The following is a 25,468-nucleotide window of genomic DNA, read 5'->3' as shown; positions in this document are numbered from 1 at the left end:
AACGAAAGACTTGTACACTGTAAAGTACAAAATATTGTTGAAAGAAATTAAAGAGACCTAAATAAATGGATTTAACACCAAAAGCACAGGCAACACAAGTAAAAATAGATAAACTGGACTTTATCAAAATTAAGAACTTTTGTGCATCAAAGGATGCCATCAAGAAAGCAAAAAGACAACTTGCTAAATGGAAGAAAATATTTGCAAATCGTATATCAGGTAAGAGATCAAAATTCAGAATATACAAAGAACTCGTACAATTCAGCAACACAAAACCAAACAACCTAATTGAAAAATGGGCAACATATCTGAATAGACATTTCTTCAAAGAAGATACACAAATGGTCAATAGGCACATGAAAAGATTGCCAACATTATTTGTAATTATTGGCCACAATAATTGGCCACAATGAGGGGCCAGCTCCATGGCTGTGTGGTTAAGTTCAGGCGCTCCACTTCAGCGGCCTGCATTTTGCTGGTTTGGCTCCCACGCGAGGACATGGCACCGCTCGTCAGGTCACACTAAGGCGGCATCCCACATAGCACAGCCAGAAGCACTCAAACTAGAATATACAATTATGTACTGGGGGGCTTTGGGGAGAAGGAAAAGGGGGGGAACCTACAAGGAGATACCACTTCACACTTAGTAAGATGGCTATAATTTTTTAAAAATGGAAAATAGTGTCGATAAGTATTTGAAGAAACTGGAACCCTTGATCATTGCTCGTAGGAATGTAAAATGGTGCAACCACTTTGGAAAGTGGTATGGCATTTCCTCAAAAAATTAAACATTAAACATAAAGTTAACAATTCTATTCCTAGGGATATATCCCAAAAAACTGAAAATGAAGACTCAGATATTTGTACACCAATGCTTATAGCAACATTATTCACAATAGTCAAAAGATAGGAAAAACCAATCTGTCCATTAACAGATGAATGGATAAACAAAATGTGATACATATGCACAAAGGAATATCACCCAGCTATAAAAAAATGAAATTTTTATATGTGCTACAATGCGGATGGGCCTGGAAAACGTTTTGCTTAGTGAAATAAGCCAGATAGAGAAGGACAAATATTATCTGATTCCACTTACCTGAGGTACCTAGAAGAGGCAAATTCGCAGAGGCAGACAGTAGGATAGATGTCCCAGGGGCTGGGGGGAGGAGGAAGGAGGAGTTATTATTTAACGGGTACAGAGATTTTGGTGGGGATGATGAAAAAGTTTTAGGTGTAGGTAGTAGCGATGGCTATACAACCTGTGAACAGATGTACTGCCACTGAATTGTACACTTACAGATGGTTAAAGTGATAAATACTACGTAATGTATATTCTGCCACAATAAAAAATATTATAAAAATAATTCCTTACACAGCAGACTTTTAAATTCACTTTTCAAAATAATCTTTCTTTGCCATACTCATAGGACACATAAAAAGTATATATGTATAGTGTGATGTTACTAAATTCCTCTTAATAAACTACTTCTAATTTGGGTACACTAATCGATTTTTGTGAAGTGAGGTTTAAATTTAAAGGCATGAAAGGATAAAAACTAAAAATCTGACTGCTTCGAATGTTGCGTAATTTTTTTAAAAAAAATGCTTATGAATAGTCATTTGCTATTATTCCACAATCACTTCAGTTACATGAACAGCGTTCTCTGTGTGTCATTTCTATTAATTTCTACATGCCTTTTGTAAGCAATGCTGCCAAACAAAGTTATTTTAAGGAATAATAATTTAGTGTGCTGAGTATCACTGAAACAGCACACTATCGCTGAACTTGAACTTCCGCTCAGACCTCGGGGTCTCACAGTGCGTTCACGCATGGGTCCCAGGGCTTCTCTGCATGGGCTCAGCTCGCTGCTCTGCCATCCTCTGGCCCTGGAACCTGAGGATGATATCTGCCCTAGGTGTTCTCAGTCTTCTTGATTATAAAGTGGGGATAATAATAGTACCTGTTCATAGAACTGTGATGAGGCTTAAATGTAAAGCATTTAAAAAGTTCCTGCACAAAAAATGTTTACAAGTTGCTCATCCGACACAGGGTTAATCTCCATAATATAAAAAGAGCTCACACAGCTCAACAACAAAAAATCAAACAACCCAATTACAAAATGGGCAGGGGACATGAACAGACATTTCTCCAAAGAAGATATAAGAATGGCCAGTAGACACATGAAAAGATGCTCATCATCACTAATCATCAGGGAAATCAAAACTACACTAAGATATCACCTTACACCTGTTAGATTGGCAAAAATATCCAAAACCAAGAGTGACAAATGTTGGAGAGGCTGTGGAGAAAAAGGAACCCTCATACACTGTTGGTGGGAATGCCAACTGGTGCAGCCACTATGGAAAACAGTATGGAGATTTCTCAGAAAGTTAAAAATAGAAATACCTTATGACCCAGCCATCCCACTACTGGGTATCTAGCCTAAGAACCTGAAATCAGCAATTCCAAGAGTCCCATGCACCCCTATGTTCACAGCAGCATTATTTACAATAGCCAAGACGTGGAACCAACCTAAGTGCCCAGCAACTGATGATTGGATAAAGGAGATAGGGTATATATACACAATGGAATACTACTCAGCCATAAAAAGTACAAAATCATCCTGTTCACAACAACATGGATGGATCTTGAGGGTATTATGTTAAGCGAAATAAGCCAGACTGAGAAAGAAAACTCTGTATGACTCCACTCATAGGTGGAAGTTAACATATAGACAAGGAGAACTGATCGGGAAAGGGGTGGGGTGGGGGGAGGGCACAAAGGGTGAAGTGGTGTACCCACAACATGACTAACAATAATGTACAACTGAAATTTCACAAGGTTGTAAAGTATCATAATCTTAAAAATAAAAAAAAAAGTTCTTGCACAGGGTACACACACATAATTGGTAGTTAACATTTTCACAAGGTGTACTTCTGTTCCATCAACATTAATGTTTTAGATTAACACTTTAACCATTTCTAGTACTTAATAAAGCTTTATCCTATTTACTAACAGATTACTTGCATTTTTCTAAAAACATTCCTTTTTTTGTGTTCCAGTTTGTTTATTTTGGGAATAAATATTTCTCCACAGTGGCCATATGCTTTCCTTGAGTGACTGTGCTGTCATTCTAACCAAATCTTGGCTCCTATGTTTTGTACCCAGACAACCATCTTGTTTATAATGGTATTATTAACAGATGGTGGAGCCAGGAAAAATTTTACCAGAAATGTCAGGAATATTTTGTTTAGTTCTAGTTTATCTACAAATTTAAATTTTAAAAAGTTCAGTAGTTAACATCATATCCAGAGTCTTACATGTCTTTTGTTAACCTTAATATGCCAGAAATCATAGTTCATGATGTCTATTAGCCTGCATTAATAAAAAAATTCTCAAGCAAGCCTCTAAGAAAATGATTACTTTTACTTATTTTTTTATGCACTAAATAATTTCTTAAAGTAAAATAATAGCTTGCCCTTAGATTCTTATTTACTAACAACAGAAGAAAAATGTATAGCACAGATTAATATTAATAATTAGCATGTTCATTTAATTTTAACAAACCATGAAAAATAACAACAGCATTATTTATATGTTTTTAAATATTGGAGAATTCTTTGGAATATTACTAACTACATCTTAGTTATTTTTTCTGGAAAAATCTCTCGAAAATGTTCACCATTAAAATATAACCTGAATTTGGGGCCTGCCTTGTGGCGTAGTGGTTAAGTTCATGTGCTCTGCTTTGGAGGCCTAGGGTTTGTAGGTTTGGATCCTGGGTGTGGATCTACACACTGCCCATCAAGCCGTGCTGTGACAGCATCCCACATACATAATAAAGGAAGACTGGCACAGATGTGAGCTCAGGGACAATCTTCCTCGAGCAAAAAGAGGAAGACTGGCAACAGATGTTTGCTCAGGGCCAATCTTCCTCACCAAGAAATATATACATATATATTTATATTTACATATATAAAATCTAAATTCATGATGAGTATGTCAATAATTTAAAATATTTCCATTTCTGAATACAAGGTGTCTTCAGTGCTTTCTATTTGAAATAATTATTTCTATGTAAAATCTTTGTTCATTGAGATATAATTGACATATAACATTGTCTAAGTTTAAGACGTACAATGTGTTAATTTGATATATTTATATACTGCAATATGAAAATCATCGCAGCATTTGCTAACTCCTCCATCATATCACGTAATCACCATGTTTTGTGTGTGTGGTAAGGACATTTAAGATGTACCTCTCAGCAACTTCGAAGTACAGTGTTGTTGACTATAATCACCGTGATATGCATCAGACCTCCGGTACTTATTCATCTTCTCTCAGCAAGTTTGTGCCCTTTCACCTACCTCTCCCTGATTCCTACACCCTCTACCAGCCTCTGCTAACCACCATTCTTCTCTTTGTTTCTGTGAGCTCAGCTTTGTTCGAGTCTACATATAGGCAATATTATGCAGTATTTCTCTCTCTCTGCCTGACTTACCTCACTTAGCAGAATGCCCCAAAGATCCACCTCTGTTGTCTCACATGGCAGGATTTCCTTCTTCCTCATGGCTGAACAATATTCCACTGTATGTATATATATACTACATCTTTTTTTATCCATTCATCTGTTGACAGATGTTGATTGTTTCCATATCCTGGCTATTGTAAGTAATGCTGCAATAAATGCGAGAGTGCAGATATCTTTTCAATATTCTATTTTTACTTCTTTTGGCTGTATACCCAAAAGTGGAATTGCTGGATCATAAGATACTTCTATTTTTAATTTTTTTGAGGACCTTCCATACTGTTTTCCATAGTAGCCAAACCAAATTACATTCCCACCAATAGTGCACAAGAGCTTTCCTTCCTCCACATCCTTGCCAATACTTATCTCTTGTCTTCTTTCTTTCTTTCTTTTTTTATTCTTTCCCCCAGAACCCTTCAGTACACAGTTGTAGATTCTAGTTGTGAGTGCCTCTGATTGTGCTATGTGGAACACTGCCTCAGCATGGCCTGATGAGCGGTACCATGTCAGTACCCAGGATCCAAACCAGTGAAACCCTGGGCCGCTGAAGCAGAGCACGTGAACTTAACTACTCACCACAGGGCCGACCCCCTTCTTGTCTTCTTGACAATAGCCATTCTAACAGGTGTGGGATGACATCTCATTGTTGTTTTGATTTGCATTTCCCTGATGATTAGTGATATTGAGCATCTTTTCATATATGTCTTCTCTGGATAACTGTTTATTCAGTTCCTCTCCCCATTTTTAAATCGGGTTTTTGTCTTTCGTTATTGAGTTGTATGAGTTCCTCACATATTTTGGATATTAACCCCTTATCCAACATGTGGCTTACAAATACATTCTCCCGTTCCATAGGTTGCCTTTTTATTGTGTTGATTGTTTCTTTTACTGGGCAGAAACTTTTAAATTTGATGTAGTCCTGCTTACTGAATTTGCTTTTGGTATTTGTACTTTTGGTGTCATTTCTAAAAAATTACCAAGGTCAAAGAGCTTCTTCCCTACGTTCTTGTTCTCTAGGAGTTCTATGGTCAGGCCTTATTTTTAAGTATTTAATTTATTTTGAGTTAATTTTTGTGAGTGGTGTAAGATAGGGGTCCAATTTCATTTTTCTGCATTTGGTTATCTAGTTTTCCCAACACCATTTGTTGAAGACTGTCCTTTCCCCATTGTGTATTCTTGGTTCCCTTGTCATATATTAGTTGCCCCTATATGCAAGGATTTATTTATGAACTCTCTAGTCTGTCCCACTAGTCTACATGTCTGTTTTTATGTGAGGACTTATTTCTGGGCTCTCTATTCTATTCCACTGGTCTATGTATCTATTATTTTACCAGTACCATACTCTTGATTACTATAGCTTTGTAGTATATTTGAAATCAGGAAGTGTGATGCTTTCAGCTTTTTCCTTTCTCAGAATTGCTTTGGCTATTTGGAATCTTTTGTGGCTCTGTAAAAATTTTAAGCTTTTTTTTTCTACTTCTATGAAAAATACTGTTGGAATTTTGATAGGGATTGCATTGCATCTATAGATTGCTTTAAGTGGTATGGACATTTTAGCAATATTAATTCGTCAAACCCATGAAACAGGATTTTCCATTTGTTTATGTCTTTTTCAGTCTCTTTCATCAAAGTGTTGTAGCTTTTATCATATAAATCTTTCACGTCTTTGGTTAAATTCACCCTTAAGCATTTTATTGTTTTTGATGATATTTTGAGTGGGATGGTTTTCTTTTTTCAGATATTTTATTGTTGGTGTATAGAAATGCCACTGATTTCTGTAGGTTGACGCTAAATCCTGCAACTTCACTGAATTTTTTGATTAGCTCCAACAGTTTTTTGGTTGAGTCTTTAGAGTTTTCTGTACATAAGATCATATCATCTGCAAATAAAAACAATTTTACTTCTTCCTTTCTGATTTCGATGCCTGTTATTTCTTTATCTTGTCTAGTTGCTCTAGCTAGGACTTCCAGTACTATTTCAAATAAGAGAGGTGAGAGAGGACCCCTTATCTTGTTCTTGATCTTAGAGGAAAAGCTTTGAACCATTTACCATTGAGCATGATGTTAGCTGTGGGCTTGTTGTATTTGGCCTTTATTTGTTGAGATACATTCCTTCTATACCCAATTTATTGAAGGGTTTTATCATGAAAAGGTGTTGTGCTTCATCAAATCCTTTTTTCCTCCTATTAAACAAGTTAACAATTCCATTCCTAGGCATATTAGAAGCTTAAATTTATTAGAAGACACAAGTTTTTCCATGTTAACAAAAGAACCTTGTTTAATAAGATATATTGTTAATAGTTTAAAATTTAAAACCGGTTTTTCCCTCAGCTTTACTTCTAAACCAATGAGTATGTTGTCTCATCCAAGTGTGTGATATTGTGACTGTATAAGAAGAAGTATATATTTGATCTTCATCGTCACTTCTGGCACAGAGCTCTTAAAACCTTTGGAATTTCCTAAGTCTTAAGAGCTATAAATGAGTCTCAATATTCATAACAAAAGTTTCAACCACACCTGAGTTTATGTTAATGAGGTGACTTTTGGCAAGTGCCTGGAGATGGAGCTGGTTGCCAGGAGAACCAACCATGTAACTGAAATGTTGGAAATTTCAGTCTTGCTCTCTGACCTCTGAGGAGGGGAGAGGGGCTAGAGGTTGAATTGATCACCAATAGCCAATGATTTAATCAATCATGCATATGTAATGAAGACTCTATAAAAACCCAAAAGGCCAGGATTCAAAGTGCTTTTTGGTTGGTGAAAACATGGAGATTTGGGGAGAGTGGTGCACTCAGAGAGCGAAGGAGCTCCATGCCCCTTACCACACACCTTGCCCTATGAATTTCTTCCATCTGACTGTTCCTAAGTTATAGCCTCTTATAATAAGCCAGTAATCTAGTAAATAAAATGTTTTTCTGAGTTCTGTGAGCTGCTCTGGCAAATTAATTGAACCCAAGGAGGGTGTTGCTAAAATCTCCAATCTATAACTGGTAGGTCAGAAGCACAGGTGATAACCTAAGCTTGCAAGTGGCATCTGAAATGGGGGGTGGGCAGTCTTGTAGGACTGAGCCCTTAGCCCGTAGGATCTGACACTATCTCCAGGTAGATACCAGAATTGGGTTATATTGTAGGACACCCAGCTGATGTCATACAATTGGTAGTGTGGAGGAAAAGCTCACACACTGGAAGTGGAATCAGGATCATTAATTGGGTCCCAGAATCATTTTAGGTGCTTCTAGAATTTCTATCATGTTTAATAAGAGGGCACTTTTGGAAAATTTTCCCATTATTTCTTTAGCCCAATTATCGGTAAATGATCGACTTTGCCCTGCCTCCATTCAGAGAAACAGTTTAAAGCAACTTGTTAATAAACTTTAAGAAAGAGCTTTCGTAATATGAATGTTGGTGATTTGGCTTGCCTAAGGAGACTAAACAAAACAAAGAACACAGTGGCAAATAATCATAAGACTTTCAAGCTTTGAAAATATTTACTTTGATCATTTGAAAGACATAGCAAACAAGTTCTTAGTTGGGTCAGATTTCTTCTATATTTTCTAAATCAACCAGAGCTAATAGTAACAGTTCCAAGGAGGTCAAACAATGGTTCTCATCCCTTTTTTCTATCCTCCAAACGGATTACCAGAACAAAATCTCACCAGCAGTAGAGGCTTGTGAAAGCGTGTTCTGTGGAAGAATGAGCAAACAGACAATGGAGTTAGGGGTTTAGACCAAATTCTTGGTTTTGTTGGAAATAGTATGTTTGTAGTTTAGAAATTCTTTCAAGTGAATCTGAACCATTTTCCTCCCCACTTCTTCTCCATCCCTTCCCAGCTGAGAATTTACTCAAAATCTCCCTGATAAAACAGATATAGTCGCATAGCAAACTACAAATAATGAGCACATATAAACAGATAATTTCACCTTTTCATAGTCTCCAAGATAAATATGATTTAGTAAGCATTTTCTTCCAAAGCACCCCAACATTATATGTAATATAGTATATCAAAACAATGGACAAAGTAAAGTTTTTAATGAGATGTGCTTACTGTGTTTTCTCAGTTTACTATGTTGGCCTCAGAATCTTGAGTATCATAGTCAAATAGTGTATACCTAGATCAGGTTAAAAAAATACTTGGGAAATGTTATGCAACTTATGATTCCTAAAGATAATATATTTGTGAACCATGACTAAAGTGAGAATGTATACATTAAAAGTATAAAATATTATTTGGGGAAAAGATCCCATGTTTTTGGCCCAGAGGAAATGTACCACCAACAAATGTGCAGTTCCTCTGCTGAGTGGTCTCCGTGGACAGATCTGCTCAGACTCAGGCCGGCGAAGCCATTGGCGGGGCTGGGAAGATGAGGCGAGCCTGGCTCACCGCTCTCTTCCCTTTCTGTGTTGCCGGTTGAACACACATGCACACAGGCCCCCAGGTTCAAGCAGTATTTTAGTCAAGGTATACAGGGAGTAAAATGGAGAAGGATAGAGGAAGCATGTGTGAAAAATTTTAAAACACTTTAAAATTATTAATCTTAGTGTATTGTGCTCTTCTTATATAATATTCTTCTTTGGAGAACGAATACCTTTTTGACCCCAGAAGAGTAATACAGAAAAAGAATAATAAGTACTATATACATTTTAATAAACAAAGAACCATTATAATAGCTCGTTTTCATTTTCTCGATGCATGTTGTTAACATTTTTTGTAAATATAGAAATAGCTGAGAATTCCCTATTGACCATTTAATAGAATACTGTGAAGTTGGAATTAACAATATCATAGTTTATACATAATTCATTTATTGTGTCAATCAGGATCTAGTCAAGACACAAAAACCACATCAGTTATTTGAACAGAGAGAATTTAAATAAAGATTTGTTAATTTAGTATAAAAATTTAAGTAGACAACTTAGAGAATAAAAGAGAAGAACACTAAAATATCATGGAGGTAGTAATTCTAGGAAGTAGGTACTACCCCCGGGCTGGAGGAGGAAGGGCAGAAATTGAAGGAGCAGTCCCTGAAAGGGAGACCAGCAGGTGACAGGGAGAACTGCTCAGTAGACGTTGGTCTGCGCTCGGAGGAGGGTCCTAGCGGCGGCAACCCAGAAAACTGAGGAGCGGACATTGGCCAGCCATGTCTCTAACGGGGAAGGATGAGGGCAGTTCTGAAGGTGTTGGAGAAACTGCAAAGTGGATTCTGCTAATGGCTCAAAAGGAACTGCCACTGGCAGAGGGGATACAACACTGGATGCTGCTCACAGAAATGGCAAGTAGCGAAAAACGAACCGGAAGTCCCTCTCCCTCCTCCAGGCTTGGCGTCTTGGTCTCATGCCCCCTACTGGTAGAACTTAACAAGGAGCCAGCCCCAGCATCAGAAAGCAAGGATAGAAGGATGAATTTGAAGTTGAGACAATAACTTAATAACTTTCACTTAAGCTAGTAAGAAAACACCTGTTATTGACAACATTTAAAAATTTACACTTTATTAATTTGATAGACTTCAACTAAATAGAAGACGATGTTTTTGCTGATGCTGTACCAGAGCCTGAAATTCTCTTCCTCTTAATTTTTACATATCTTCATCTATTCCATATTTTTAATCCAACACTAGGCCAACAACCTCCATAATCATCCAACAAAAAGTCCTTTCTTCCTTCTGGGAACTCCCAGAGCATTTTGTGTGTCCTTCTTTTGTGATATTCATCACTTTCCACTGTATATGATGGTTGTTTAGAAACTTCTTTAGAGCTCTTCACAGGCAGGGGCCATGGTTAATTCTTCTACTTTGTACAGTGTCTGGAGAGTGGTAGGTGTTGACAGAAGGACTAATTCTCTCATGACCAGAAAAAAGGACCCAGATTCTTGCAGATTTGAGGGAGTCTGGAGTGACTCAGACCACTATTTTTAACCCTTGGCATCCTAACCCTGTCTAAAGAGAAAGCTATCTTTCATGCTCCTGCTCTCCCACTGGACCTCAGAGGCTGAGAGGCACTGGTAGAGCTTGTGCACTGTCCTCTTCTTAGAGGACAGTGAGCTTGCTCCTGATTCACCCTGTGGAACCACCCTGTGTCTGGTTGGAGAGAGGGGAACTGCGGAAGCCTCATTGTCATTTCCACTCTCCCTGGAGTCAGCCATCCGTACCGTCAACACTCAGCCCACTACTCTCACTGACGAGACTGCTTTAGTACACAAGGTCCAAAGGGATGGGGCAAAGAGAAGATATTTGCAAAGCGTGTGGAAAACAAAAAAGTGCTGTCAAATTCTGAACAACATCAACACCTGAAGTATGAAGAGAAGAAAATCTGGCAATGGTGGTATCATAATGTCACAGAATGACTCACTGGGAGGACCAAGACTTGCAAGCTATAAATTGCTGCCCCTATCTGCACTCATTTCTGCCCCCTCTAACATTTCTCTTATGTTTATATTTAAAATATTAACATGTGTATGAATCATCATAAGAAATAACAATGGGCTTTTTAAGTTTATTAATTCAATAAATATTTATTAAACCTATTGGTTGTTAGGATAGTATTAGTGACTGGCAAGAGAGTTAACAGAGAGTACACACCTTCACAAAGCTGTGATTCTGAGGGAATATTCAAGGTAATATAATATCCATTGTGCAATATATGAAAATTAAAGCTAAAAAAACCTTGTCAAATAAAAATATACTTCCCCTATAGTGTACCAAATCTTTGGAGGTGGGGAGCAGAAGAGTAAGCATCATGTTTTGTATGTGTTATTTGTCAAGACGGAAACAGGGCTATAAATGGTTGTCAACAATGTTTTCATGTTTCTCACTTGGCATACAGAGAAAGCAAGGACAGCTTTTGACACATATCCATGTGTTAAAAATGAAAATCTCTGGGATTTTGACTAATTCTGAGAATCCCAGATAGATTTTAAAAATGACAGTCTCAAGAGGTTTTTACCAAATCAAATTAACCTAGTTACATACACCATATTTCCTAAATTTTAAAAACACATTTTAGCATATCTGAAAATGAGATTTGCCTTAAAAGTGTTTGGTATACTTTACCTATTATCATTTCAGTGGTAAATCTTATAACTGATTGTTTCCCCGAATATAAAAAGTTATGGTACATGAATAAGAACAAATAATTCTTTTAAACACTGATTATTATTGAAAATACATAGTTTTCATTTAAAAATGATGACATAAGAATAAATGATATATGACAGAAATAATAACTGTTTTAAAAATTCAAGTATTTTAAGGCTTTAATAACTGAGAATCAGATAAGATTCTCAATAAGAAGATTGTATAAGATACATATTTGGGGTCAGCCCAGGCCGAGTGGTTAAGTTTGTGTGCTCTGCTTTGGTGGCCCAGGGTTCCACCGGTTCAGATCCTGGGCACAGACATGGCACCACCCATCAAGCCACACTGAGGTGGCATCCCACACAGTACAACCAGAAGGACCTACAATTAGAATATACAACTATGTACTGGGGGGCTTTCGGGAGAAGAAGAACAAAAAAAGATTGGTAATGGATGTTAGCTCAGGTGCCAATCTTAAAAAATAAGATACATATAAACAAGATTGAAACAGATATATATCTGCATAATGAACAGTGAGTTTTGCAAAAGGATTAAATGTGTCATCCTTTTTGTTTTATTAAGTTACATTGTAATGGAAAATAAAGGTAATTTGTATAAAAGTGATTACGTAATTTCTTACATCAGCCAAGGATTTCATTTCTAGAGACTGATCTGGATTAGACTAAAGAATTGGTAGTCATTGTGAAATGGAATAGTCCATAAGTAAAATTGAATATTGTGTTCTTAATGCCTGTAGTAGATCATGAATGGAGTATAGAAAACCAGAAATGCCCTTATCTTAATTTGTAGAATATGGGAATCAACATACTGATTTGATTTTGCATAAAGTTTCACCATCTAAACGGAAAACTCTACTTTGATGGAAACTCCGAATCCTTATCTACATCTGGGGTCAATTCCAGGAAAATAGTAGTTGGTTACTTCACTCTTCTATGTCACCTCCTGTCTCCTTGGTGCAGACCCTCCATGCTTGCCTGTTTTTCTAGGGAGAATATGTATTACAACAAGGAACAGAGCATGGTTTTTATAATCTAGAAAGATCCTAAAAATCCTGACATTTTTTGAGCTGATACCTAAACTAACGCTGGGAAAGTTACTCTGTCAAATTGCTCATCTGTAAAGCAGAGGGAAGGATAACCTCTTAGATTTATTTTAATAAATAAATGTCACAGAAAGGTTATTGTGTGCTTGCAAGATATGCAATAAAGGTTAGTGTTTATTGGATGCTACTAAATTTCCAACTGAACTTTTCATATTTTGTCTAGATATTTTGCCTCCAAATAAAAACAGTTAGAACTGGACTTGATAGAGTCAGTATAGGAAAATTAGATTTTCCTGATATGTGAACTTTTTTTCTATATTTGTTAAATAAATATAATCACAGTGGGTAGAAAGATAAATCTATTTTGTTTACACTGTGGGAAAGCAAATATCTGAAGTTTCTGTAGATAACCTTTAGAAATACTAGAATTTGTGCAGAACTTTGCTTTTATTCTTCTTTTTCATGGATATTTCCTACAGTTTCAAAGCTAAAATTTCCTTTGAGTTTAATCCAAAATGTATCAGAACAATGGCCAGTAAAACTATCTATAACTAGGTAATCTATATAATTAAATTTCTTTCTATATTTGTCACTTCTGAAATAAATATTTCAGTCTCTTCCATCATACCTTTATAATCCTTCCTTTACTGTTGATGGATCCTATAAACAGGAGTCATGAAATGGATAACCAATGAATTCCCAGACTATCAGAGCAAGAGAAATATGAGAGAGAAGGGGAGGGAAGGAAAAGGTAGGAAAGGGAAGAGAAAGAAAGAAGGTTGGGGGAGCGAAGAAGGGAGAGAGGTTGAGGAAGAGACAGCAGGGAAAGACAGAGTAAAGGGGCAGGGCAAATAGAGAGAGAAGCCATTGTTTAGTCGTAAGTACCTGCTATGAAAGTTTTACACAATGTGTTTCATAATGCAACTATTTTTTGTGTAATATCTGATAAGGATTCTTTGAAATCTGAGGCAACTGCAGACAGAGAGTGAAACTTCGTTGTAGTTTGCCTTAAACACCCAGACCTTTGAGTAAGTCTCTAGTCAAGCATATCTCCTCAAAGAGAGCTCTAAACACCCCCTGAGAAATGGCAACTTGACCGCTCTCTGTCCAGCTCCTTGTCGCACTCGTTTCTGCACAGAGCACGGAGCACCGCCTGCAACTGATAGGGGTAGATCCTGATTTGTGTCTCCTGCTCTAGAAAAACCCTGTGGAGGGGGGTTTTGCCATTCACTTTTACATTATATTCCAATAGCTACAATAGTGTATGACACATGACAGGGAATCAATACAGATTTAGTGAATGAATGAGTCTAGGAAAGTGACTTCAGCACAGCCCAGAGAGGAACAATAGTGTGCGACACAGGCAGAGCACCATCCAAACTAAGAGGAAAGAAGAAGAAAACTCCAATCCTCCCAGAAGTCAAACAAGACCCGCTACTACACTGAAACCAGTTGTATAAATTTGAGAGAGCAAGGATCATAAATTTATATAAAACCCCACTATGGAGTTTTTTTAAATGTCTTTTGCTATTTATGGTTATGCTTAAAATGCTGTAGCAACTAATGTACAGTTATTCATCTACAAAGTCGATCATCCATTTTTTTAAATGTCAGAGTTGGCTCTTATTCCTTTATTTTGCTTTTTGAGGTTTGTTTTGTTTTGTTTTGTTTTTTGGTGAGGAAGATTGGCCCTGAGCTAACGTCTGTTGCCAATCTTTGTCTTTTTTTTTTTTTCCTCCCCAGCGCCCCAGTACACAGTTGTATATTCTAGTTGTAGGTCATTGTGGTTCCTTCATGTGTGATGCTGCCACAGCTTGATGAGCAGTGTGTAGGTCTGCACCCAGAAGCTGAACCAGCAAAACCCTGGGTTGCTGAAGCAGAACTCAGAACTTAACCACTCAGCCACAGGGCCAGACCCATGGGTCAGCCATTTGTAATGAATGTCTTCTGTTGTATTTACAAATGCATGTATTACACCACTCATTCAGACATTGCTTTAAATACATGTTTGAACTTGACCTAACTTAAAGTTACAGCCATGCCGTTGGTGGCCAGAGCAGAAAGACCTTTAAAATACAGTGCATCAGCAATACTGCCATAGTGCAGACCAACACGGAGGTGGCTTTGCCAGTTGATTGTGAATCTCAATTTGGTAGGTCACAGAAAAGGAGTCATTACTGTACCTTTTTCCTTCATAAACCTCAAGTTCTAACAGAGACTGATAGCAGAACCTGCTTCTGGAGACTCAGAAAACAAAACAGAGAAGAAGAGAAACATCATTTTATATAGCTGATCTTTTTTAACTGCTAACTGTGTGCTGGGTACGGACTTGAATCCTCAAAATAATTTTCATTAAGGATGAGGAGATAGGCCTAGAAATTCTAAACTCTCACTCAGGTTTTATATAGATAGAGAGTGAGGAATCTGGGATTTAAGCCCAAATATTATCAAAAGATCAGCTACAAAACCCACTCATCACCATGTACCTATCCAGAACACACATACTTCATTTCAAGTATTCCACAACTAATTCTATCATAGTGATAATTTCTAATGCATAATTTCCTTTCTCATTTGAAGTAAATGGATGCCTTTGTTTCTTCAAAAAGCTAATCTACTCCAATAAAACACTGGGCACATTTTTAAAAGTAAAAAAATAAGTCCAAAATATTATTCATTTTACAATCTGGCACTAGGATCTGTTCTCAGCCAATTTCTCCTACAATTTGTACAGAGACCTAAATAGTATTATTTCACTGAATAAGAAGTTATATAGACCAATCATCCCTTGATGGGCACCTAGGTTGCTTCCAAGTCTTGGCTATTGTGAATAAGGCTGTGATGAACATAGCGGTGCTTGTATCTTTACGCATTAGTGTTTTCAAGTTCTTTGCATAAACACCCAGCAGTGGAAAGCTGGATCATATGGTAGATCTATTCTTAATTTTCTGAGGAATCTCCATACTGATTTCCATAGTAGCTGCGCCAGTTTGCGCTCCCACCAGCAGTGTACGAGCATTCTCTTCTCTCCACACCCTCTCCAACATTTGTTGTTTCGTGTCTTGTTAATTATAGCCATTCTGACCGGAGTGAGGTGATACCTCATTGTAGTTTTGATTTGCATTTCCCTGATAGTTAATGATGTTGAGCATCTTTTCATATGCCTGGTGGCCATCTGTATATCTTCTTTGGAGAAATCTCTGTTCAGATCTTTTGCCCATTTTCTAATTGGTTTGTTGGTTTTGTTGTTGTTGAGCTGTATGAGTTCTTTGTATATTTTGGATATTAACCCCTTATCTGATATATGGTTTGCAAATATCTTCTCCCAATTGTTAGGTTGTCTTTTCGTTTTGTTGATGGTTTCCTTTGCTGTGCAGAAGCTTTTAGTTTTATATACATAATGGAATACTACTCACCCATAAGAAATGATGAAATCTTGCCATTTGTGACAACCTGGATGGACCTTGAGGGTATTATGCTAAGTGAAATAAGTCAGAGGGAGAAAGTCAAATACCGTATGATCACTCATAAGTAGAAGATAAAAACAATGACAAACACATAGCAGCAAAGATTGGATTGGTGGTTACCACAGGGCAAGGCGGAGGTGAGAGGGCAAAAGTGGTGATTAGGCTCACATGTGAGGGGATGGACTATAATTAGCCTTTGGGTGGTGAACGTGATGTAATCTACACAGAATTTGAAACATATTATGATGTACTTCTGAAAGCTATATAATGTTATAATCCAATGTTACTGCAATAAAAATAAACAAATAAGTTATATAGAAAAGGGAATTTGAAAAGCTGTTTGCTTACATGAAGATTTAAATGCATTTTATATTCTCTAGTATAAGTATAATTTTTTGCAACATAAGCTGAGCTGAGCTACCCACCTACAAGTCATTTCTCAGCATAAGCTTCTATTTTCTTGAAATAACAATAGTATTGATTATTGACTAGTTTTTTAAATTGGTCATTTTAACAAGACCTATATATCGCCATAAAATGCCACTTATTTCTCTGTATTTTCTGAAAACTTATATATTTTTTAAAGGTTAGAAAAGTTGGCAAGTAGAGAAAATGTTCTTGACATCTGGGAGGTTCCCAGTCCTTCGGTGACATAGTACAGTGAAAAGACCACTAGACCAAAAATTTTTTTTTAAAAAAAAGGAGGGAGGGAATATGGCTCTGACAGCAAATAATAGTCCTTCGTGAACCATCTAATTAGTGTAGGCCTCAGTTTCCCTTACAATGGATAAAAGACAAGCGTTGCCTTCTGCATCTGGAATGCTGGTACTCACCCTCTCCCCAGCTCCTCCTTTTCCCACTTAGAAAATTATAACCAAGCAAGCACAACTGAAAGGCCCTGTTATTGCTGTAGCATTTGTTCAACCTCCCCCTCCCGCTCGGGCTGGAGTAACTGCTGTATTGCAACGGCACTTACACATACTACTCGCCTAACACACAGTGTGACATAATACAATACAACACAATAAACCATATCGCAGAATAAAATAGCAGGTAATGTGTCACATGCTATAACAGCACATAATATAATTGGCAGGTTTTTACAACAAAAGATGACTAAAACAAAAAGTTACTGCAAAGCAAACATTTTTAAAATTATTTTATTTGTGGTTTCATATGGCAACACAATTCCTCCCTTCCTCTGCCCTCTGCGCTTTTGGAAATTTGGGTACAACTTGTATCCAACAATCAAAACAAGAAAACATGTTTTCCCTAGTTGTGTCACCCACTCCCTCGACGATGGTGTTGCATAATTAAATCCATAAAGAACAAACATGCTGGCCTCATTGGCGAAGCGCTGGCTTCCCCAGGAGCAGCATTTGTCTCAGGAGGTGGGACAGCTGCATGAACCTCAGGCCTGGTTACCAGTTTCCCTGAGCCCTGAGCCCTGCTCCTTCCGAGCGGAGCATGCTCCTTCCTTCCTGGTCTAATCACATCCTCGATAGGCTTTTATTATCACACTGACAACACTTTTTCTTCCTTTTCCTGTTGTTTATAGGTGTTTCTCCCTCTCTTACATTATTAACTTTATGAGAAAATGAGCATCTACCCAGCCCCTGGCGCACAGCGCGGCCGTGTATGTCAACGCACGGATAAATCCAGCAGGAAAACGCGGGCTGCTTCCTTCAGTCTGCCCTTGCACTACTTTAACACATTTTCACGCTTGGAATAAAGGTCATCTGGCCATACACAATTCTGCTTAATTACACATTTTCCTCCTTTTTGACTTGTCTTGTCTTTAGTATTGTATTGAACAACCTGGATGAGAATAATTTTATTCCTTATCATAGTGTTATAGTCTATTCAGTGTTCCAGTCTTAATCTAATTCTTTCTTTTTCCTTTTTTTTTTTTTTGAGGAAGACTGGTCCTGAGCTCAAATCCATGCTCGTCTTCTTCCGCTTTATATGTGGGACGCCCGCCACAGCATGACTTGACAAGCAGTGCATAGGTCCACACTGGGGATCAGAACAGCAGACCCCAGCCCACAAAGTGGAACATGGAAACGTAACCATGGTGCCACTGGGCCAGCCTCTTAATCTAGGATCTATTTAATTATTATTACAAATAAAATAAGAAATATAGACATGCAGGCCAGAAAAATATAAAATGTTAGTAAGAAAAAAATCTAAGCCTTCTTTATCTTTATTTTTTGTTACATAAAAAACTGAAACTGATAGATCAATGACTACAGAATTCTGAGTGAAAATGTTTATAAACCAAGAATTTTTTTTATTCAGAAATTCTGTTTTTCATTTCTGAGGAAAAAGATAAGCATTATCAGATATATAAGGACTCAGGAAATAGTCTACCTGTGGGCTCAAGCTGAAAATATTTCTCAGAGGAGTAGTGACCATTAAAAACCACTTAATTATAGAAATTAGACTAAATAGTCTCTGTGACTATAACTACAAAATTATTCAAGTGTCTAAAAAATATTATAAGAGAAGACATAAATTGTAAAACCCAGAAATCTAATTAAAAGTTTTATTTCAAGTGTGAGATGAGACTAACAAGAATAGGAAAAACAGATGAGAAATACAAGAATGATGACATCCTCAAATAATAAATGAAATCAGAATCAAGTAATACGTGAAAGATTAGTACAATACACTTTTCAAGAATAGACACAAAACACACTAATTTCTTCTACATTACTGTTGGAAAACTTTAAAGGAGAAAGAAAGAAAAACTTAGCCATAAGATAAAAGACAGAAAACACAGGGAACAAAAAGGGAGCATAAAAATCATGAATAAGCTGATAGAAGTAAAACTTGATAAATCTGTTACCACAATATATGCAAATGTTTTAATTTCTCCACCAAAAGACAAAGACTCTTAGACTGGGTCCACGAAAAAAAATCTAACCATAGGCTTTTGAAAACTGATACACCTAAAATAAGTTATCTGGAAAGTTTAAAAGTAAAATGTTGTGAAAATATATATGAAGAAAATACACAATAAAAATAAAATAGGACTCTCAAGAGGAATAGCTGGTAAAGCAGGATTCAGGGGAAGTAAGCAAGGATGAGATTTTTAAAACATTATTTTATATAAAATCTATGAATATGTCTACAACAGTGATCAACTTTTACAGATATTATAACATTAAAATTGAACAAAAAGATTTAAAAATACAAGAAATATCAGTAGAAACAAAGTAGCAGTACACAGAACAAGTAGGTAGAAATAAATCAGCAGACTAACCACATAGAAATTAAATTTTCAAAAATAATGAAACCTTACACAAAGAGCCTTTGGAGGAAATAGGAAATGATGCTGCAATTACACAATATCTAGAAAATAACTACAAAAGCACTTTATATAAAAAATAAAATGTATAGGTAAAGATTTTTTCAAAATCAAATTCATAGCCTTAGATGTTTTTGTTATTTAAAAAATGCTAGGAGCTAGATAATAAAAATAAAAAACAGAAAATGTAAGGAAGGGAAGAAGAAGGAATGAATAAAGATAACTGAATAAATAAATGAATTAAAAACAAAATAGTTGAATATATAATTAATTTGGAGAACACAGACTATGAACAAAAATGAGTTTACAATAACATGCACAAATTTAAATTAGTGTAATTAAACAAAGAGAAAAATAAGATAGTGCTAATAAAGGACATAAAATACAGACTCTGGGAGTTTAAAATTATTACAAAATACTAGGTATATTCTGTCATAAATATGCTTACTTTACACATATTCATAAAAATTAATTTACTGGAGTAAGAAGGAAACAGAAAGACATAGAATTATTTTTATGCACATTGTTTTCTTTCCCATAAAGTAAGACTCATAGTAATTTTGAATTCTTTTCTCCAATAAAGAATTCTGAAGGTAAATAAAATATTAAATAACAAAACTTAATAAAGACAGGAAATGGAAATAAAATTATGCCTTCTAAAAAAATTGAACATAATCTTTGAAATAATTTATAATAATATTTCCCTTTCCAATCATAGACTTGATTGACCTTTTCAGGGCTTACTCTCGGGTCACGAAATCACACCGTGCAATACACTAACTAGGATCTGTTCACACTGATGTCGTATTCGACCATGCCTGGACCTGGACTCTCAGAGTTTTGAATCCAGTATTTCATTACCAGCGTCAAGACAGCAATAACAAATTGAGTTGTGACTTAATGTGGAAAAAGTACGGTACTGTATTATATCTAGGAGAGACTTAGGATGACCAGAAAAAAAATCTGATCACTCAGAAAACATACTTTAAAACACACTGTCGCACAGGTCTCAAAATTTGTTCAGAAGTTCCATAATAAATTCACTAGCAATGTAAATGTATTGTATTCTAAATCTCTTTAAAACATCTGATTTCAAGTTTTAGTTTCCAAATTTTAACTTCAAAAATGGAGAAATAGTGAACATTTGATTGCAGATGTCCAGGGATTCTGCTCCATCTCACGTTTTCCATCTAGGAGGCATTTTAGACTTCTCAAAGTTCCGTAAGTAATATATGGTATGTGAGGGAGGTATACAGATGCCAAACGTCTGTCTGAAGAGTCAACTTTTTCAGAGGATGGAAACAGAGCTTGCTAAAAGGTTTCCAGGCCTGGAAGTCCAAAGAGTTGGGTTGAAATTTGACCTCTGTAGAACTGAAACCACTGGGTAACATTTAAAGCAAAATGTGGGCTTTAAATAACGTCACATGCTGACTCTAGAAAATGGAAACAACTTCTGGGTGTCCAGGCAGGACATCTCAAGTCTTTAACAAACAGTAAATCACAAATCAGGTCAAACATGGGACCGAGAACAAAAATACAATGACATTGCCTTGGTAGGGGGGAAAGTGAGTCTTTTTTAAGTCTTTAATCTCCTGGAGGTCTGTTTATTTTTTCAGTTTTAGAAGCTTACACACCACAGGCACAGCATATCATTCAGGCTTTTTCTGCCAAAGTGAGGTCTTTTTATGTTTCAGGTACATAAATCAGAGCTTTCTTAAAAAAAAAGAAAAGTCTTTTAAAACTCATGTTCCAAATAGGTACATTTTGCTGAATATAGAAGCAAAGAGCTATCAGGTGTTAGGGTGCAGTGTGCACAAAGCCCTTCTCTTATAGACAGCCTGACATTAACTCAACCCTCCTCGTCACTCAGCCCCCCTTGTAAAGACAAAGGTGCGCAGCTGTCGGAGATTTAATTATGCTGCCAGGAGCCCAACTGTTCCCTTTTTGCTCCTCTTCTACTAAATTCTGTTTGTACTTAATGATATAGAAAATTAGAGCTGGAAGCAGCCTTAAAACCATCTTTATGATGTTTTATCATTAATTGTCCCTAAATGCTACCAGAACAGACGAATAATTGAGGAGAAAAATCAAATAAGTTGACTAAAAAATTAATCAACAATATGCTCAATTTTCCTTTTTCTTTGCTCTCTAGAGCTGCACACTTGTTGGAGAGTTGAGCCTCCTTCTTGCCGAGCCCCTGGCCCAAGTGAGAAAGGTAAATGGGGGGTCTCAGGACTGCAGTCTGCCTCCACATTCCTACCCGGCCTCTCGCCTCACTGGTCACTGTGCTGAAGCGACCTATCTCAATATTACAGGGTCTGGGCCTGCCGGAGAATCTGCCTGCTGCAGCCGTCCTTGCCGCCTCTGTGCGGAAGATGCAGCAGCTCCAGCCGGGCTCTCGGCCTCCCTAGAAGCTCCCTCAGTGAACTAGCTTTTATTTGTCTTAAGCACAGCCCTCAGCCTGGGAGTCACACTCATCCAAAGGCAGTGATCATGGGATGTTACTGACTGATCGTGTAGCCCCCAAATGCATATGTTGCAGCCCTAACCCCCAATGTGATGGCATTTGGACACGGGGCATTGGGGAGATTATTAGGTGTAGATGAGGTCATAAAGGTGGGCCCCCATGTTGGGATTAGTGCCCTTATAAGAAGAGAAAGAGAGACTGAGCTCTCTCTGCACTCTGTGAGGAGACAGTGAGAAAGGGCTCTCTGCAAGCCAGAAAAAAAGAGTCCCCACCAGGAACCGAATCTGCCAGCACCTTGATTTTGGACTTCCAAGCCCCTGGAACCATGAGAAATAAACATCTGTTGTTTAAGCCACTCAGTCTATTGCATTTGGTCATAGCAGCTTGAGCTAAGACAAAACAATTAGGCTTCCCTTAGCGCCAGCCCAGAGCATTTCCCTTGCCCAGCTTGGGCACTGTGCCTCTCTCTCTCAGTCAGTGCCTCGAGCGTTGAGGGATGACCTTTATTCTTCCGAGGACTATTTAGTGGAGCCTAGTTGTCATTCTCTACGTGTCCAGCCATTACTTTTCCTCATCAAACCCCTCTAATCAAGGATGCCTGATAGGCATGAGTGGATATATGACGACATACCAAAAAGATTAATGTAAATCTTAATTTGCTTCTTATATGAGTATGGAAGACAATGGAATCATGGAGTCATAAAACTGAGCCGAAGCTTGGAGAACACCTCTGCTGCAATATTTTTATTCCACAGCTGAGGAAACGGAATCTCAAAAAGGTTAATAGCTTATCCAAAGGAATAACACTGTCAATCTGTGTTGCTCAGCACATTTTATGCTTTAAACAACCATTTTTATTGTATAGAATGCCAAGAAAAATGCTAAGATAATTTTTTAAAAATACAGACACACAGATACACCCTATTCTCTCTTCTAAGGTTTTGGAACCATTGATACGACTATGTGTGCTTAATATTTTGGCACATCCTGCAATTATAGCATGACAAATCAAGGCCATAATAGTAACCATAGCTTCTTATTCTTCCAATTTAAATTGTCATCTCCTAAACCAAAAATCTTCCACATCAATTGAAGCAAAAATCAGACATGCTTATTAAGCATTTGGGGATGGAGAGATAAACAAGGCAAGTCATGCCTTAAGCAAAATACAGCTCATTTGGAAAGACTAACAGCTACACAAAGTCTGTCAGTAGGAAGCATGCCAGGATCATTTCTAAGGTGCTATAATCTGCAACCAAACTCTTACAATCAAAATCTTCTTCTCTTTTGAGAAGAATCTAGGAAGATTTCATGCAAGAAGTCTCAAATGGTGGTTAGGATTTAGGCAGAAAGAGATAGGAAGGCATGGGAAATGAAGGAAATGTTACGAGTAAAGGAGTGCCCAGAGGTGGGGAGTGGCAGCGCTCCCCAGTGAGCATTGCCTGGGCCAGTGCTGTGGAGGAGAATGGAGGATGGTCAGGTAAAGAACTGGGAAGGCAGGTCGAGCCAGCCAGATTGTGGAGGGCTTATAATTGCATGCTAGGAAGTTCGTTTTAATTTAGTAGACAGTGGAGCCAAGAAAAATGATCCTTAGCAGAGAAATGATCATATCTCTGTTAATTACTAAATTACAACAAAAACAAACAATAATAACAACAAATGATTTTCAGATATTCTTCTTACTCTTCATTTAGCCATTCAGAACCTGAGTAATCCAGTTTATCACCAGTTATCACTGAAACCTTATCACCAGAGCTATCTTTTCATTGGGACTTCTTTAATCTTTTAAAAATCTGCTGATGTTTTCACTTGTTGCCTGCCAAGATTCTGGCTTCGGCTCCAGTCATCACTTAACAGTTCCTTGGCTGCCCTTCTCCATTCATCCATCACATGCTTAAAGTCCATCCAAAATTCTGTAGCACATCTCACTTTTTCCATTTCTTGTAATGCTCATGTTACATTGGCCTCTTCTACACCTGAAAATTAGATTCAAGTAATTTCTGGGTTTGATGCGTCAAGCACTTCATGCCTTTGTGCTTAGAGAGTGCCCTTCGAGGTCCCAGTTGCACCCTTCTTGCTAAGATTGTATTTAGGGAGCTTTCTCAGTCAACGTTCAGGCTGATCAGGAATGAGAAGAACAATGATTGCCCTGGACTTGTTTGTGAAGCTGAATTATAGAACACCAGGCTGTTGATTAATCTCATGTATTATTCCTAAAACTGTCCTTTGTATTACCTGCCTCCTGTCCCCCTAAATATTTTTCATGAATTTTAAACCACCTTATTCAATTATTTAGTGTTCTGATGGTAGCTGCTGAAAATAGCAAAATGTTTTAATTTCATGAAAAGATAAGATTTAAGTGAAATGTGCAAATTCATGTTTAGAGAATTCTCTATTTCCATAGATAAATTTGTTTTGAAACTCGCCTGTTACCTCTCTCCCTCTCTGTCTTTCTTTTTCTAACTGCCCACCTACTTCCTTTCCCTATTTTTCATCTTAAGCACTTATCCCAAATGTGCTACATTCAGTAGTTTTAAAGATCAGAAGACATTCCTTAGAGAAATATGCCCATTTTAGGGATGAAAATACTGAGATACAGGGAAGATATATTTTAGGTTTGTTTGTAAAAATAGTTACAAACCTCGTACAGAATCTCAAAGCTTCTAATCCTTAGTCCACTGAGAAAGTTATAATCCTGATTTATAAGTTAATTTGAATGAGATCATGATTCTTTCTCCCGTCTTGGAAATAATATTGGCTTCTGGCTAACAAATCAATTACATCATATCAATTAACTCAAGGACAGAAAAGCCTGTCTAAGAACAAGCTGGCCCAGTACAGAAAAGGAATCCAGCTTTGGCTCAAGGAATCTTTTATGGAATTGAATTAGCCTCAGGAGCCACTGCACAATCCTATCATTTTCTTAAATTATCTTGCACTAATTCTTCATTTAGCAAATGCTACTTAGGCATGACATATCTTAGTTTTCTGTACTAAGAGAAATATTTTCATTCAGCTTAAAAATAATTTTAATTTGTCTGTTTATAGAAAGCTATTACATATAAATTGATAATTTTTTCCTCTGTAATTTATTATCATTTTTACACAGGTTTGCTCAATCTCTTTATAAACTCTGCTTTAATTTTTGAACTTTATAGAAATATCTCTTAAGAATATTGTCATATCTACATTAAAATCATCTCATTCATTTTTTATGGAAATTGCCTGAATTTTTGGCCTTACCTTTACTGATAAATAAGTGTGTAAATAATCCTGTGCAAGAATTAAAAGATTTATTATATATAAAGTAAAAAGGAGGTAACTGATTTTATGGAAAGAGGCCTGGCCTTGGAACCAGGAAGACTGAAGCTCGGCCATTTGCTCCTTCCAGTGTTTAGGCAAGACATCTCTTTACATGAAATATGGGCTACCAATTACAATAACGTTGTAAAAATGTAATATTATGGATGTAATAGAAATTTCCTAGATCAGAGATGGCTCACATTATGTGCTCAAAAATATTATTTCTCTTTTGCCTTTCCCAGGATGTAAGAAT

The sequence above is a fragment of the Equus caballus genome, chromosome 10 (assembly GCF_041296265.1).
Source record: "Equus caballus isolate H_3958 breed thoroughbred chromosome 10, TB-T2T, whole genome shotgun sequence".
NCBI classification, from domain to species: Eukaryota; Metazoa; Chordata; class Mammalia; order Perissodactyla; family Equidae; genus Equus; species Equus caballus.
Note: the sequence above shows the minus strand (reverse complement) of the source record.